At 45.9% G+C, this 16,348-nt stretch overlaps 1 protein-coding gene and 1 long non-coding RNA gene across 4 annotated transcripts in view; one reads left to right on the forward strand and one right to left on the reverse strand.

The window, feature by feature from the left end:
* Positions 1-1,944: 1,944 nt before the first annotated feature.
* Positions 1,945-16,348, forward strand: part of TAOK3 (TAO kinase 3) — an 88,669-nt gene continuing 74,265 nt past the window's right edge. For all 3 annotated transcript variants that reach the window (XM_057411240.1, XM_057411242.1, XM_057411241.1), the window contains exon 1: positions 1,945-2,001. The gene's annotated coding sequence lies outside the window, so the exon portion shown is untranslated. The remainder of the gene's footprint in view (positions 2,002-16,348) is intronic.
* LOC130600171 (uncharacterized) lies at positions 8,249-12,897 on the reverse strand. Its single transcript, XR_008972389.1, has 3 exons — positions 12,637-12,897; positions 10,100-10,321; positions 8,249-8,342 (listed from the first exon to the last, which is right to left on the reverse strand). It is a non-coding gene; the product is annotated as an uncharacterized LOC130600171 (long non-coding RNA).

Genomic DNA, 16,348 nt, shown 5'->3' on the forward strand with positions numbered 1-16,348 from the left:
AGAGCCCCCTTAATGCTTTATAAATATTATTTCCCCCAGTTCATTTCCATTTCCTGCCTGCATCTCTTCCATCTTTCCAACATAAGAATATGGAGCTGTTGGAGCGAGTCCAGAGGAGGCCATGAAGATGCTCCTGCAAGCCTGGTTCGTACCACTGTGGATACCAAACCAGTTGCAGGTGTGTCTCAACCAAGACTGCCCTTATGAGGTTTATTTACCCCACATGACACTGCCTGAACACTCTGCAGAAGCTGATTTATCCCCTGAGAGCATCCCACCCCTCACACATCACATAAAGGGCTGGTGCATTTATTAATGGGAGGGCACACAGGAACCCTTTGAACCGAAGGAGCTGTGTGCAGCCAGTGAGAAATAAACTGCACACAGCTGCTGATGCAAAGGTTTTAGCTCATTCTGTGGTCAGCAGTGGAACTGCACTTGCTGCTGCTCCCTCTGGACTAATTCCTCATGTTTAATACTAGCCTTCTGGAGACACCCTCTACTGTCATCTCTCAGGCATCCAGTGGGAACCCAAGGGAGGAGGTTCAGCTTTAAGGAATGCCCTGTTTCCCTTACAAATGCAAAATCTTAACTGTCTACACCCCAACGAGCTATCAGGGGAAGCTGGAACTTCTCTGGCAAGCTGTTGCTCTAGGCTCATGTTTTCATTAAAGCTGGTTCTCTCACCCCAACTTGTCCATTGTTTTATCTACATTCAGTCTGAAGAAAGATTCCTGCCTCCTGCTTTGTCAGCAGCAGCTATTCACAGAACAGCTGACACAGAAGTCACTTTTTCCTTCCATTTGTAAGAAACAGAGAAAAAAAAGAGTTATGAAGCTCAGCTTATAAACAGAGATCATGGCAGCTCATTTATTGTATAAATTAGATGACTGCAATGAGGAAACATGTAATACAGTACCTTGGCCTTTGAAGCACAGAACACATACCAACACCACCAACACCCTTCACCTGGAACACATAGCTTTCAAGTTTCTGTACCTTAGGTTTCAAAAGGCTGTATGATGATGGTGCTACGAGAACAGCTGTTAGAAACAAGTTAGTAGAGTCAGGTTGCATGAGGTGCTGATAGAAGATAAAGATCTGCTTCTTCAGTTTTCTTTAACAAGAAAAGGCAAGCAATTAAAAAAGAACTAAAAGGGAATAGGCCACTGTTGAGTCTCTAACAGCTATAAAAAACTGTTTGCTTCTAGATTCAGAGGCTGTAGAGAAACAGTGTGGCAGAAATAGCATTAAACCACCTTACCCTATCTCTTCTCTGAGCTAAAACCAGACCTCTTAACCACTGCTAATGCTCCTTCTTCCCCTTTGAGGCTTTTCCTCCTTAAGGCATCACCACTAAGTCAGACCAGAGCTTTTTGGGTGGGTTTTTTGTTACGAGGAGTCTCCTCCTGCCGTGACCCACCACAGCACCCACCGGCACTACCGCAGCTACCCTGACCCTCTTAGCAAGCATTTAAAGCCTCATGAGCGGCCTTTTCACTGCGCCCAACACCACTCCTCACACACCTGATGCTGCCAGAGGCCCCTCACACACCTGAGCGCGCTGTGGGCCCCGACACCACCCCCCACACACAAACCGGCCCCGTTACGGACCCGGACACCGCCCGCCGCAGGCCCTCACAGGACTCTTCTGGAGGGCGGCTCCAGCGCGGCCGTTAACGGCCAGCCCTTGGCAAGCGGAGCGTGCGCAGGCGGCTGGGTCGAGTGCCGATACTTCATCGATGCGGCGGTGCCGCTCCGCCGCCTCCCCTGCGTAGCCGAGCGCCGACGGCTGCTCCCTCCCGCCCGCGGCGGGCAGGCCGTGGAGCCGATCGCCGAGTGCTTGGGCGCGCCTGGCAGGGGGAGCCGCACCTCAGGCGGCGGCGGGGCCGTGGCAGGAAGCGGCGGGACGGGCACGGCTCCGTTCCGTTCCCCTCACCTCCCCTTCTGCTCTCCTCACGCCTCTCTCCGGACGTGTCCGCTGCCGCTGGCCGGCTCCAGGTGAGAGGCAGCGCGGAGGAACCGGCTGACAGGCGGGTCCCACCGGGGAGGGAGGGTGGGGGGGGCAGTGGTTTTTGGGGCTAAAAAACCACTTTGCTGCTGCCGGGCCGTGGGGGGGGCGGGGGGGGGGTGTCCGGCGGTGCCTCCCGGCGGAGCTCCCTCAGGGGTGTGCCTGCGGTTGGGGGTCCCCCGGGGCTGCAGGCTGGTCATGGGGGGCAGCGGTGGTGGCTGCAGGAGGAGCGGCTCCGTGCGGTGCTGTCCCGGGTTGGCTGAGCGCGCTGTGGGAAGTTGGAGGTACCGGACAGCAGAGGGTAGACGTGAAGAGAGGGGAGGGGGAAAGCGTTTCCTTCAGCTGCAAACCGGGGACGCTGCCCCAGCTCGGATAAACGGCGTTTGTTCGTTGGGGTTATCCCTCGGGTGCGTTCGCGAGCGAGGCGTTTGAACGGCGCCGGTATCGGCCTAGTGAAACTCCAGCGCGCAGGGGAGCTCGGTTGCTGTCAGCTTTCTTGAGGCTGAGTTGGAAGTAATTGCGTAGGTCTGGTGCTGGCAGATGTGCCTGTCCTTTTAATGACATCGAGAAGTGATTTACTGGGGGTGCTGAATGTCATCTAGTAGTACTCGAGTTTGTGTGGGAAGGAGAAAGGAGGAGGACACTAGGCAAGTACTAAGCCCTAAGTATTCGTTTCATAGATATATATATTTGTGTCTTCCCGCATGAACATAAGCAGAATTAACTCCCGAATCCTATAGGTGATACTGCTCAAATGTAGTACCCCTGAGCAGTAGCTTTCTGGTTCTCCCTGGTCTCTTCCTCAGCCCGAGCAGAGCAGCTCGCTGTGGGGTTTGCTGTCCGTACCCAGCGGCCTCCCTTGGGCCGGGCTCCAGCGCTTGAACCCTGAGCTCATAGGTGTGCGAGTGCTCAGCTCAGCACACATCCAGCGCCAGCTGCCATGTTTGCTTACAAACAGCCGCACAGGAGGTGCTGGAGTGGCCTCCTCGCAGGGTTTCACCCATAGGAGAGCTAGCTGTGCTCAGTTCCACTTTGTGGCCGAGAGGCTTTCGAACCGTGTCCCCCCCCCTCGCCGCCGTACAGTGATCTAAAGCAGAAGCTGCGGGCTGTGGATGGATGTGGGACGCTCCCCACCTCTCCTGTGGAAGCTGTTTTAATCACGCAGCCTCATTAAAAGTGAGCTGGGTAAGAGCGCAGCAGGGCTGTTCGATTCTCCCACTGTCGTTTCCATTATAAATGCTGGCAGGTATGGATCCTGCTGTTAGATTGGATATAAGGAGGAAATTCTTTCCTGTCAGGGTGGTGAGGCACTGGAATGGGTTGCCCAGGGAGGTTGTGAGTGCTCCATCCCTGGCAGTATTCAAGGCCAGGTTGGACAGAGCCTTGGGTGCCATGGTTTAGCGTGAGGTGTCCCTGCCCATGGCGGGGGTTGGAACTGGATGATCTTAAGGTCCTTTCCAGCCCAAACCATTCTATGATTCTAGGGCTGCAGATTATGGTGCTCCTGTTTGGGTGAGGGTGAGCGGGCTCCAGGCTCCAAGGTCTGTTTATGTATCTTCAGCAAGTGTTTAAAATGCTGCAGTGTCATGTAGCTTATTTTGCTAGTGGTCATTAGTTTAATGTATCTTGTACTAGATTTATTAGTGCACACGTGTCGGTATTGCTACACTGATAATGAGTTGCTTGTGAAGTAATACACCACGCTTGTTCATCTCTGTTTATGTCTTTAAAACTGTGTTGTTTCTGGTAGCTAGCTAATTCTGAGCTCCCAGGGCATAATGTAACAATATAGAGAGTGCTTTCAATCTAAATACCTGTTCACAAACTCTTCTTTAACATTGAAGTTCTGACAGATACCTTTTCTGCACTCACAGTGAGGCTGCAAACTGTTAATATCTGCATTAATGTGTGGTTTGTAGTTTGTCAAATCAAGTTTTCTTGTGTATAACTTCCTCTGGCATCTGATTCGAGGAAAACTTGAGGTAGGCTGTTTCCATCTTCCCAGTGGGAGGGTTTTCAGATCGCAAATGAATTCTTCTATATGTGTATTCTTTACAGTGATTCTCTGTAGGTACTTTTGCTTTGTTGCATTCCTTATCAGGATTAAAAAGGATCCTTGTGAGTCAACACTTTTCAAAATGAGCTATTTCTCCTCATGTGCATTCTCAACATGGACCTTGTGTCAAGAGGCTTTTGCTATTCAATGTGTGTTGCAGGATGGGGTGGTCGTTCAACAGAAGTGGGCTCTGTCTCTTCTGACTTGAATTAGCTGCCATGCCTGTGGGAGAAAACCTTGGTATGGAGCTGGGCTGGAGTTTGCTGGGCTGATAGAGGCTGCTGAGGAACCCCTGAGGTGGGAAGGAGAGGGGCAGCAGTGTGTGCTGCACAAGGGGCAGGGGCAGTGACTTGGGACCAGGAACACAGGTTAGTTGTTTGCTCCATTTACAGTCTTTTGCTCCGGTTATTCTGTAGCTTCATGAAATGCTGCAGCATTCAGGCCCTGAGGAATGACAGCAGAGGAGATGTTCATGAAACGTTTTTCCATTTTATTTATTTGTTGATTGTACAGGGAAGAAAACTTAGTGTCTAAGGTTAATGTTTTTAAATAGCAAAGCAACCTTTTGCTCTAAAAGAATTCAGATTCTTTCAGCAGAACCACTCTGTGGTTCAGGCACAGCATTTACAGCAAACTGTGTTTGAATAAAAGTACAATTTTGATATCCCAGCTATTCAAGTAGTAGATTTTTATGGAATTGTACTTCAGCACATGCTCAGCTTTTTTAACAGATGTGCTTTCACACAGCAGAGGGGGGAAGAAACAGAAAAAGTAAGCCTAAAAGAGTGCTTTAAGCTTACGATTTTCAAACTACTTCCTTATTTGAAGATCATTGATTGAACCAGCCCGATTTGATTGCCTCTGGCTTAGTGCTGTGTCATGAACATTGAGCAAGTGCGTTTCAGCTGCTTGTTCAGGAGTTCTTTGCAGGGCAGCTCAGGGAGTTTTCCTGCCGCGGTCCTGTTATCGCGCTCTGAAGTCACTGGGTAGGTTTGTTTGACTTTATTGAGTGAAACATACTGTAGAAAGTATTGATCTGATAAAACTGGGGTTCCATGGATACTCTGGGTATGAAAGAGGAAATATCTCTTCCTATTTTTCCATAGGTAGGACACATTCTGGTGTTTCACTTGGGTCTGCTGCGTGCGTTTGCAGCACATGCAGTGTGATCGTGCAGCGCACACTACATAAAATCATCATGGGTATTGCACACCAGGAGCTGTGATCTGTGCGAACCTCAGCTCCTGATTAATGAGCAGGAAAGTTGAAATAGAAATTAAAGTAAATTAATTGGGTGTGGTCATCCAGCTCCTGAAGGATGCTGGAAATCCCACTGCCCTCCTACTTAGTTGTGATACTGTGGCAGCTTCTGTTGACTCTTTGTAAAGCTCCGCTTAGCAGTATTAGAGAGCAATGCTTCTAACATGCCATCTTGTCCTTATTCTGTAGAGCTATTACATCAGTATTTTATTTTTACTTCCCATTGGAAATGTGAAATTTTTATGTTTGCAGGCTAAGAAAGCTGGGGCTGTTCAGCCTGGAGAAGAGAAGCTGTGTGGAGACCTCAGAGCAGCTTCCAGTGTCTGAAGGGTGCTACAACGATGCTGGGGAGGGGCTCTTCATCAGGGACTGTAGTGATAGGAGAAGGGGTAATGGGTTTGAACTTGAAAAGGGGAAGTTCAGGTTAGATATAAGGCAGAAGCTCTTCCCTGTGAGGGTGCTGAGGCGCTGGCACAGGGTGCCCAGAGAAGCTGTGGCTGCCCCATCCCTGGCAGTGTTCAAGGCCAGGGTGGACACAGGGGCTTGGAGCAAGCTGTTCCAGTGGAAGGTGTTGCTGCCCATGGCAGGGGGTTGAAACTGGATGAGCTTAAGGTCCTTTCCAGCCCAAACCATTCTATGATTCTATGTTTATAAAGGTCCATAGGTTTTGCTCTCAGATAGAAGTAGCCTGGAGTGCAGCTAGTATTTGTTGTTTTTTTTTTTAAAGAAGTGAATGCAAAGAAGTTATTGAAATGAGGTGGGCTGGGTGGCTTGAGTAAGCTCATTCTTACTGAGGATGGCAAGGAATGCATTGGATTTGGGCAGTCTGGAAGTTGGCTTGTTTATATCCTCAGCCTTGTGTTTGTGTTGTTCTTACTGGACTTTCCCTTTGTGTCAAAAATTGTTAATTTAATTTGTAAGGGCAGGGAAATTTCATATTTAATCTAGGCAGCTTACAAAACAAGTTTGAGCTGTTACTGAAGCACTTATGCCCTTGAACAGGTAATAGCTTGATGTGGATGTAATTACTGTTTTTTCCCCCACCTTGAATATTAGGTCAAAATGGACTCTGGTTTCTTTCGAAGTTAATGAAGCCAATAGTGAAGTGGGAACGTGCAGTTGCATGTCTTCCTCCTGAGCTACAAAAGGCTTTCAAGTAAGGACATTAAGTTCAAAATTAAGCTTAATTTCAGTCTGTCTTTCTGCATATTAATATAATTGGGCATGGTTGGATAGTGGGGGTTAATGGGGCAAATCTCGAGAACATAACTCATTCAGCTGAACATATCTTCATCAGGTTGCATTTAAAGTTTGCACCTAGTGACCCCCCCCCCCCCCCCATCTGCACCCCCTTTTTGCTGTCACTCTGTTAATTCTGATGCTGGGTTGCCCAAGAGACCAAGTTATTCCTCAGAAGAAGGGCCCTTGGTGTGCCGTGACTTCAGGCCTTTGTGACTTTGATTCAACACAAGCAGCAGTGGCTTTGGGAAGAGAGAGAAAGCTGTTTGTCACTTGAAGAGTGGAGTTGTTACCCCCGAAGTCCTGCATAAACTTCTCTGTAGGAAGCTATCCACTGTCTGCTGTGTTTCCCTATAGCCTGACACACAAACATGGGTTTGCTTTGGCTTTGTTTGGGGTTTATACTTTTCTTACAAACTTCTCTCCAGAATGGCTGTGATGCAGAACGTGGCAAATGCCACGTTCCAGAGTAGCTGCTTTGCAGCACTGGGAGGAATGAATCTTGTAAGTAGTGTACATATTTTCACAGACATTAAGCAGTTTAGATGAAAGGTGTTATGACTACCAGATATTATCATTTTATGAGCAGGATGTCATTATTAGATTGGAATTGATAAATGAGTGCCAAATTTTGTGCTTGGTGAGGCTGCTTCTGCAGAGATGCAAATAGTGTGCTTACTCCTACATTAAAGCTCTTTTTCCCCCTTAATTTTAACTAAATGATCTGCAATTCTGGTACACAGAATCTGGCCGAAAATTGAGCAGATTTATTTGGGGTTGCCTCTGAATGCTGTGAGAGTTTAAGCCAGATTTACAGAATATAGTCACTGATGATTCATGTTGAGATGATGTTTTTCTTCCCTGTAATGGAACATATGGGACCACATAGCATATGGTGCTGCTGAAAATTGTTAAATGCAGAGCACTGATTTATTACACAGCAAAAAGAGTTTGGATTTTCAGTCTAACACTGAGCAGAAAGCTTTGTAAACAGCTCTGGCTGCTGCTGTGTGGTGGATGCGCTCCTGTGTGCTAGTGGTAAATCTGCAAAGAATTCCTTTAAGTGAATTAAACTGGGGCTCTTCCAAAAGTTGTGGATGTGCCTGTTGCCCTGGAGTGAGTATGAGAACTCATTGGGTGTTTCATTAAACATCTAGATGGGTTTTTTTGTCTTTACAGGACTTCTGGAGGGGTTTTTGTGGTGAGGCAGGTGGAGGAAGAAAACTTAACACCTTGATCCTTCCAGAGCACAAGGGAAAGCAGTAAAGTGCAGGTACAGAGAGCATAAGTACCTATTTCCTTGTGCTCTCCTGTGTTTCTTAACTATTCATCTTTTAGATGATGATAATCTCTTCAGAGCAGGCATCACTGCTGCTGTGGCTTTGTAGGTCTTACTGAAGCTCACAGGTGCTGTAGTAATATAGATAATAAACAGTTGTTCATAAGGGTACATTGAGTAAGCTTTATCAAAAAGGATTTAAGCAACAACAGGAACCTTCATTTGAAACTTAGAATGGGGTTTGTCTCTTCTAGTAAAAACTTGACTGCAGTTTATTTGTGAACAGTAAAGCCCTGGTTAAAACAGATTTATGCCAAATTTGGTGGTACTTTTTGGTGGTAAGAAAGTATGGAAGTCCTCTCTTAACTTTCAGGTTTTTGCATAACAATCAGGTGAGTCTTATTCTTGGTTTGTGACAATGTGCCTTTCAGTTCAGGGCTTCTGGTGTGTTTCTTGATGCTTCTTTTGACTGGTTCAGGTAAAGGTTATGCTGTATCCTTAAGGAAAAAAGTATGTGACAGCGTAAAAATGTGCTGTTCTTTAATAAAAGGAAGTAGTATCTATTGCTGAGGGAATTAACTAATGACCTCTTGTTGCCATCGCCTTCAGGATCTTAGATCCTCCCTTCGCTTGCCTCATTCTTAGTCATAGATTGGAAAAGGAAAACAGGCTGTTTTTTCTCCCCTCCCAACTCTTGAGCAGTTTCTCAACTTCAGATGACCTGATCGTTGTCCTAAAGCATGCAAATGAACTGAAATCAAGAAAATCCTCCCTTTCCACTCGCAGAATATCTTAGTCTTGAATGAATTTAACTATTTAACTTATTTTTAATCTGAACGTTGTTTGTCTTGTCAGTTTTAACAGCAAGCCCCTTTCAAAAGGGGGGGGGGGGGGAGACACACGACATTTCTTATCTGGGAAGTATGCGAGTGGCAGAGCAGATAAGATAATGGAGCCCTAAATGTGAGCTGGGATGGAAACAGTCTCTGTTAACAGGTCTCATCCGCTTCGCCCCAGTCAGGCGGTGCTTTACTGCATACTAATGGAACCAGTTTTGGCATCCTGGGGAGAGCGCACTGAGTTTTTCACTCTGCTGCTTCTGCATGAAGCGGCCTGATCCTGAAGTGGGAGAGCCTCATGTTTTCATACCCAGGAGTTTTGGGTCATTTGGGAAGCAGACAGCCAAAATCAGGTGGTTTTTATGTACCCATAAAAAAGCCTCGAATCACATTTTGGTGCTCCACTGAGGAACAGAAATAAAAGAAACATTCCAGCTCCTTGTTCCATTCAGGTAGCTGTTTCTCAATTTCTTGTGTGCATTTCCGTGTGGTGTCTTTTCTCTCTGGAGGATCCCCTTGGAAGATAACAAGCTTTCCATTTCCAGCTCTTCCCAGAGACTAAAAGATCCTGTTACAGTTGTAATAGGTTGTGTGTTTCAGCAGTTTGATAATGGCCCGGGAAGGTGGCAGGTAGTAATGCAGGTATCTAAAACCAGAATAACTAACTACTGGCATTACTTTTTTAACCTCACAAAGTCTTTGTTCACTTTTACTCTGCTTTTGCAATTTTCTGTGTTGTATTTTAGGGGGTTGCCTTGCCAGGAATATGTAATTTCAAATGAAGTTAGACTCTTACAGAAGCACGGGAGAGGCTTTTTTGGTTGCAAAATCAGTATTGGGCTTAGTATTTTGCTGCAGGAAATGTAGTCCAGGAATTAACCCTGCTGCAGGTGTTGGAAGCTGTAATGCAGAAAAGAACCTGCTTCTTTTTAGCACTGTATGAAATAAGTCAAAATACATTGAACTCGTGCATTCGAGAGCAGGAGAAATTGCAAGTAAATGTGTGATAGCCAATAGCAACAGTTCAGATCATAAAGGCTGACTAAAATGCTCCAAAATCGAGGTCTGTTGGGGCTCTTTTCTGTGTTTCATGCTTCCAGCTGCATGTTACAGTGAGGTTTCTGCCGGGCTGACTATGATCATTTAGTGCCTCAGAATAAAGTAGCAGCAAGTTGCTGACTAAGGCTTGGTTCTTTTTCCTGCTACCTGAGTATTTTAGAACAGCATTGTTTGTATTTTTGAGCAGTCTTCCTATTTCTTGATGCGCTGAGCCCAAACCAGCCAGCGGTGGTCAGATGAGGTTGTGGTCTGATCTGTTGCGCAGTTTGGATCGGATTCAGGTTCTGGAGACATCCAGAGAGACACAGGGACAAGAACCCCCGACTAGTAAGCTGGTGACTGGAGCCCCAGGCTACCAGTGCAGCTCTGCTGGTGTTTTAAGGTCAGCTCCTTGCAAATATTTTAGGCAGGCTTATATTCAAATGTTATTTATAAGACCAGACTAATTTCTTTCTTCATAATGATGGCCTTTTGGCTGGTGACAGGGCTGGAATCTGGAAGATCTGGATTCTGCATGGCACTAGTCAGCTGGGTATCCACAGGGAAGTCATTTGCTAGCTTTCGCCTCAGTTTTTTATCTGTATTTAAATGAAAGGAGAAAAAAAAAAGGTTGAGTAATCCCTGCTTCACAGTGCTCTGAGAGCACAGTTAGTAGCCTCGTGCTGCGAGATCTTTGGGAAACACTATAGGAATGTTCAAGGGGCTTATTATGGTTAAGGCCCTCGCAATGAGAGAACTGGTTGTGCCTGGGTTATTGTTAGACCATTCATTAAGGAGCTTTAATAGCTTCAGCTATGATAGGAGCTGTTCCTGGCTTCACCTGCTATTACCCTGGGTAGATACAGGCTGCTGCAGTACTGGAGCAGAGTGCTCTGGAGCAGAACTGGAGCATCTGCATTCATTGTTGGAGTCTGCCTTGAGCATTTCATTTCTGCTTCATGGCTGGGTTTGCATGCAGGTCATGCTGCAGACTGAGTGGATTTTGGCAGTTTAGCAGCATGATGATTACTTATTCTGCCACTGGTGAGCCCTTAGCACTTTCTTGCCAAAAGAATAACTATATATTCAGCTGAAATTTCCCTGTGTATCTGCCTGGCTCTTTTAATCTGCCCTGTTTGCACTTTGTAAATTGAACTAAACGTTAAAATATAGTAGGCAGGAGACATTTTAGAGCACAGTATTAGAATCAACCACATTGGAAAACACCTTTAAGATCATCAAGTCCAACCTTTACCCCAGGAGTCCAAATCCACCACAAAACCATGTCACTAAAAGCGTATGAAAAGGTGTAAACCAAATGTTAAAAGCCTCTTAAGGTTTGGTGATGTTCAAGCTCTGGTTGTCTTTTGAGAAGCTGTGAAACTTCTCTGTGAATGCTCATGTCACAGTTGTTAAAACCTCCTTTGACAGTGTGTTTATAAAGTACCTGTTAGAATTTGATCTTCTGGCCAGCAGTTAGGCAAGAAAAGGAGAAAAAAACTGTTTTAGGAAAGATATGGTCGGGGTATCAGGGTTTTCTAAAACTAAACCTTGTCATTAGCAGTGGTACCTCATTACACTTTAATGACTCTCAAAACTCAGCAGTGCCACACTCGTACTTGAAAGTCAAGATACAGCCTTGACAACTGAGGTCTAAATCCAGCCATTTTCATTTGCCTTTGGAGTTTCCTCTCTTCATGATTGTGTCAGTAAGTTGTTTTCTGTGTCTTGACAGATCTGAAGTGTATTGACTGAAGGAAAAACACAAACTCGGGTTCCTGTTGAAACACAGGGCTTGAGGAGGTTGGGATCAAGGGTTTGGGAGCATGGAATCAATTGTGAATGAACAGGAATTTTAAGGCGACTTAAACCCAGCTGTTACTTTGGCCTCTGCTTCCTCCCACCTAGTTGAGTTGGCACAGACCTTTAGAGTGTGATACAGGTGAGAAACCGATCCAGCTGCAGAATAACTACAGAGGTAAAGGCAGAGGTCTGGGGTAGGGACAGATGGGGAATGAGGATGGGGCTGGAAGGCAGAAGCTTCCCGCTGAGGAAGTAGGGGCAGCACCGCTCAGTTACACTGTGAGTTGTCTTTCTTACAAAAATAAAGCACTATCTATCACAAAACCCATTGTGCAGTTTAAGTTAACGAGTAAACCGGCAAGTTTCACTTTCTGTTTCCTGTGCCCTGGTTGGTTCTAACAGCACTTGTGTCTTCCCCTGCAGTTTGGAGCCCAAGGTGATGTGAATCACACTTCAAACATCTCCTTTTCCTGTGTTTTACCTTATTTTCTGACCAGTGTTTTAGGGAACCCAAGTTTGGTGCTTTTCATTCTTTGCACATGCTTTTACTTTAAAATGGGTCTGTGTTTTAGATATGTGATACAAACAAGGAAAGACTTTGTGAGAGGTCGATGTATTTTGCTGTGTATTAGTTGTTATGTGTGGGCTATAAAACACACTGAACGATATCCCTGCTTTAAGAAGTGGGGGGAAAACCCGAAGCAGAATGCTTGTCTCATAGGCACTGAGAATACTGACTGGAAGGTGATGCCATGTAAGCAAATGGGTGTTGCCAGACACAAAGGTTTATTTTCCACCCAGATATGCAGCTGTAAAACGTCTGCTTATGGCACCCTATGACAGGAATCATATGAAGGTGAAAAGTTATTTCTTAAGTCCTATTTATTCTTGAGAATTACTTGCAGTGTATAACCAAGAACCTACAATTAGACTGGGAAGCACCAATGCATGCTAATTTTCTTCAAATGGACTGTTTCGTTAATGGAAATGAGGAAAGTTTCTGTTTGCTTGCTTTCTTCTCGGCAAATCTTTAGTTGAGCTGAGCAGTGCAGCACCACAGAGACATTCCCGAGCACTGCTGAGCTTCCAAAGCCATCCAGGGAACTGGAACCGTGATGATGGCTTCTGGTGGCAGGGCCTCCCCATCCAAAGGACATTTGCAGCTGCTCTCAGTGAAGTTGTGGGTAAAAGTCTCAAGGGTGCATAGAGAGGAAGTCAGAGAACTTTCATGTTCGTGATCTCTGTCTTCCTGGTTGCCTTAAACAAAAAGGACAGCTTCATCTGTGCCAGCATTCATAAGTTAAGAACACTTGTGAAGCTCAGCTGGGTGTCTGGATGAAATTCCCTGTGCTTTCGTACTCCTGCAGCTCGGAAGCTGTGTGGGAGCTGGTGAGAGTGTGGATGTGAAGAGGTATCTTCATCTTGGCTGCCTGGCAGGAGGAACTTCCTAGTGCTGACGTTGCAGAACCACAAGTGTTTGCTAGTACTATTAGTAGAAGGGGGATGGAGGGTGGAATCTACCTACCTCCAGCTAAGGTCTGACTTGAGAGGGCAGTGCAAAGCTCAGGATGACCTAATGAAGCGGATGGCAGTCACGGGGGGTCTGTCTTGGCTGGAACAACAAGCAGGAAGAGTGGTGGTTGGGTTGGTTTTTAAAAGCTAGGGTATTTAACCCTGGTTTTCTTGCATGTTGGTGGTTAACTGGTGCCCATTGCACGCAGTAAGGAAGGTTTTGGTTACTGGTTGGGTTTGTGGCACACCCTGCCCAGGCTGCTGGGCCCCATGGGGCTGTGTTCTCTCTGGAGGTGGGTTAACATGAGCTGTGTGACCTGGAGCCATCTCAGTGGGTTTCCAGTTGCTCTTTTTTGTGCCAGGGTATCAGTAGAGCACAAAATCTTTTGGATAACTGTGGTGTCATTTATTCTGTCTTAGGGGGAGCTGTATATGATGTGGAGGGGGGGTTATATTCCTGTATTGGTGTGTGCTGCCCTTTGTTAGGGCAGCTCAGAGGAGAGCACTGCCTTTTTAGTGGAAGCTTCCAAAGACTTTGGAGGGTCTTTGCTGCTTTTGTATATATCCCTCTCATGTCCAGAGCCACCTTTTGAGTGGGGCATCTGCACAAGGGAGTTTTACTTCCGTATTTTCCTAGGTTTCCTGTGTTTTTTCTCCTTCACTCACTATCCCTGTCCTCCTTCATGCTTCACGTTTGAAAACAAAGATCAAATACACCTCAAATATTCTCCTTAAAAGGCTGCATGTTTAGAGGGGGTTGATCCCTGTGTGATGAACGTGCTGATGTTCTGCAGTGAGGTTTAATGACACATCTGGGTGGAGGGAGCAGACCTCAGAAACGAAAATTGCTTTTCTATTTTATGAGCAGTCAGGACACTTTGGCATGAAAAGCAAAATGGAAGTGGAGTATATTAATTGTCTTTTTTTTTTTTTCCTCTTAACCACTTGTACCAGGAGCTTATTTTATGTAATTACTGGGGTGTGACTTTAAATCCTGGGCAGGACTTTGTGGCTTGTTTAACATCAAGTGCAGCTTCTGATGTTGCAATGAAGAAGGAAGTGTGCGTGTGCTTGGGGAGGGGGACAAAGCAGCACTTCTGCCTCATTGCATAAGGTGGGAACTGCAGCTGCCTGGTTATTTTTAGCTCCCAACTCTCTCATTGTCAATGTGAATCTTTTTGTCTTTTTCCTTTCTTTTTAATCAGCATATTTGGTAAATGGAGTTGTTGGTTACTGTGCTGAAGACTCTTCCGCACCAACATGCACTACACATCGATAACTTCTTCCCCCCAATTTAATTCATTGCACACAGAGCTCTTTTGAGAGCCCCAGAGTGGCAGGACTGTGTGTGATGCATTTCACAAGTATCTGTTTGCTGTTGATGTTTTACAGCTGTACATCCGTAGCTTAGAGTATAAGCAGAGTAGGGATCTCCAGGAAAGGGGAGACTCTGTGGATCTAGATGGAGAAACAAGAGCTTAATTAAAGGAAAAAAAAAATGGATGGGTTTGATTATTTTTTTAATCCATTTTGATTATTTATTATCTATTTTGATCAATGCTTCTTAGTGATTTTTCTCCCCCCTTGCAAAAAACATGCAACAATGTGTTCATAAGGACGTTTTCATGGGTAGGAGGGAGAGGCAAAAGATAGCATCAGTTTCCATCAGCGTGTTTTCCAGTCACTGGCTGTAGCAGTGATGCAGTTTTGTTGGGTGGCTCATCCTGAAGAGGCACATACAGAATGTTTCCATTTTAAGCTCTCCAGCACACAAAGTCTGTTGGTTTTTGCCACAGTGGGTGAGCTTTTCTTCCTGGGATCAGGTTTGCTGCACTGGCCTGAACTCTCCACCCTCTGACAGCTCTTGGTGTGCTGTCAGAACACGGAGGGAAGAAGCTGTTTCAGCCAATGAGCTTCAGGGTTGCTGATCTGAAAATGCACTGTTTAACAAGTTTTCCTGGCTCCCTGCCTCTTCCCCCCATGTTAGATGCCACCAAAACTCAGCATTCCCTAAGTGAAGTGCTCAGCCGTGTATTAGCATTAGTAGTGTCTATTCCAAGCTTGCTTAAAGAAAGCAAAGGAAGCTTTTCATAGCTGGAAACCCTCTGCCTGCCACAGTGAGTACCATGAGTTGTGCGTGTGTGTGTTTCTGTATCCTCCAGCCTGTGGTAACAAGAGAGAGCCTGGGCATCCTGAGTTGGCTCCTGGTGTTTGAATAGGCCCAATTGTGTTGATGCTGCTTCTGAGGAGTAGCTGTGAACCCAGAAAGGCTTGTGAGCACCATTGGGAGTTCCTGTCTGTATCTGCTGCCCTGTCACAACAGCTCTTCAATCCAGCAGTGATCAGAAGAGGCGAAAACTTTCTGTGTGCAGTGGAAGGTACCCTGCTATAGTTTTAGGTGTGAAGGAGCAGAGGTAGATATGGCTCATGGTAACCTTTAATAGTGTGGTGCTGGCATCACAGTGAAATGCTGCCATATTATCGTAGAATGGGTTGGGTTGGAAAGGACTTTAAGATCATCCAGTTCCACCCCCCTGCCATGGGCACTGGGGTACCGTTTCCATCCTTATTTACTCTTAATGTGTTTTGGGATTACTTAATGCTGCATTAAGCTGTCTCATGCTGTCTGGCTGTGAAAGTCTGAACACTGACAGTCTGGGGCAGGGTTTCTTCTCTCAGGTGAACAGGTACATTCTAGGTATTGTCTTCCTCTGTGTCAGTCTTGCTGGTTCTGCTGCTCTCGCTGTCTTTGTCTTTCCTCAAAGATCATTTCATTCCCTGAGCTCATGTTAGGCTCCATCAGCCTTTGCAGATATGTTTGTGGTGGCTCTTTTGTGTCTTTGTGAAGAAGCTGCACTGAAATCACTGTGTCTGATAGCAAATGAGAGAGACCTGATGGAGAATGCTTTCAATTACTGCTCTAGAAGGACATACAGGGCCAGGAGGCATTTCCATGCCAATAAGTGCAGGAGTGTATGTAACAGTAGCTAAATTCCTAAACTGTAGCAATTCCAGAATATTTATATAGTAATCTGGGCATATTCCACTGTTTTCAGAAGCAGCTTTAAAATTGCATCCTCCCTCCTTAATTCTGTGCCAAATGATGCATTTACTGAATTGAAACAGAAACCTCTGGTTCAAAAGGGAATCTTGAACCCACGTGTAGGACTGGCAGGTTTATCTGCTGAAGTGTGTAACTTACAGCAGGTAGTTAAGCAGCTCTGCTGCCTGTCTTGGGACTGACTTAAGCCCAGATCCCAGCCTCTCAAAGCTTCCAAAGACACCTGCACACCAGAGGACAAACCAAGTTT

This window comes from Pezoporus wallicus, unplaced genomic scaffold, assembly GCF_028554395.1.
Source record: "Pezoporus wallicus isolate ANWC-B61680 ecotype Strahan unplaced genomic scaffold, APGP_CSIRO_Pwel_v1 contig_6401, whole genome shotgun sequence".
NCBI classification, from domain to species: Eukaryota; Metazoa; Chordata; class Aves; order Psittaciformes; family Psittacidae; genus Pezoporus; species Pezoporus wallicus.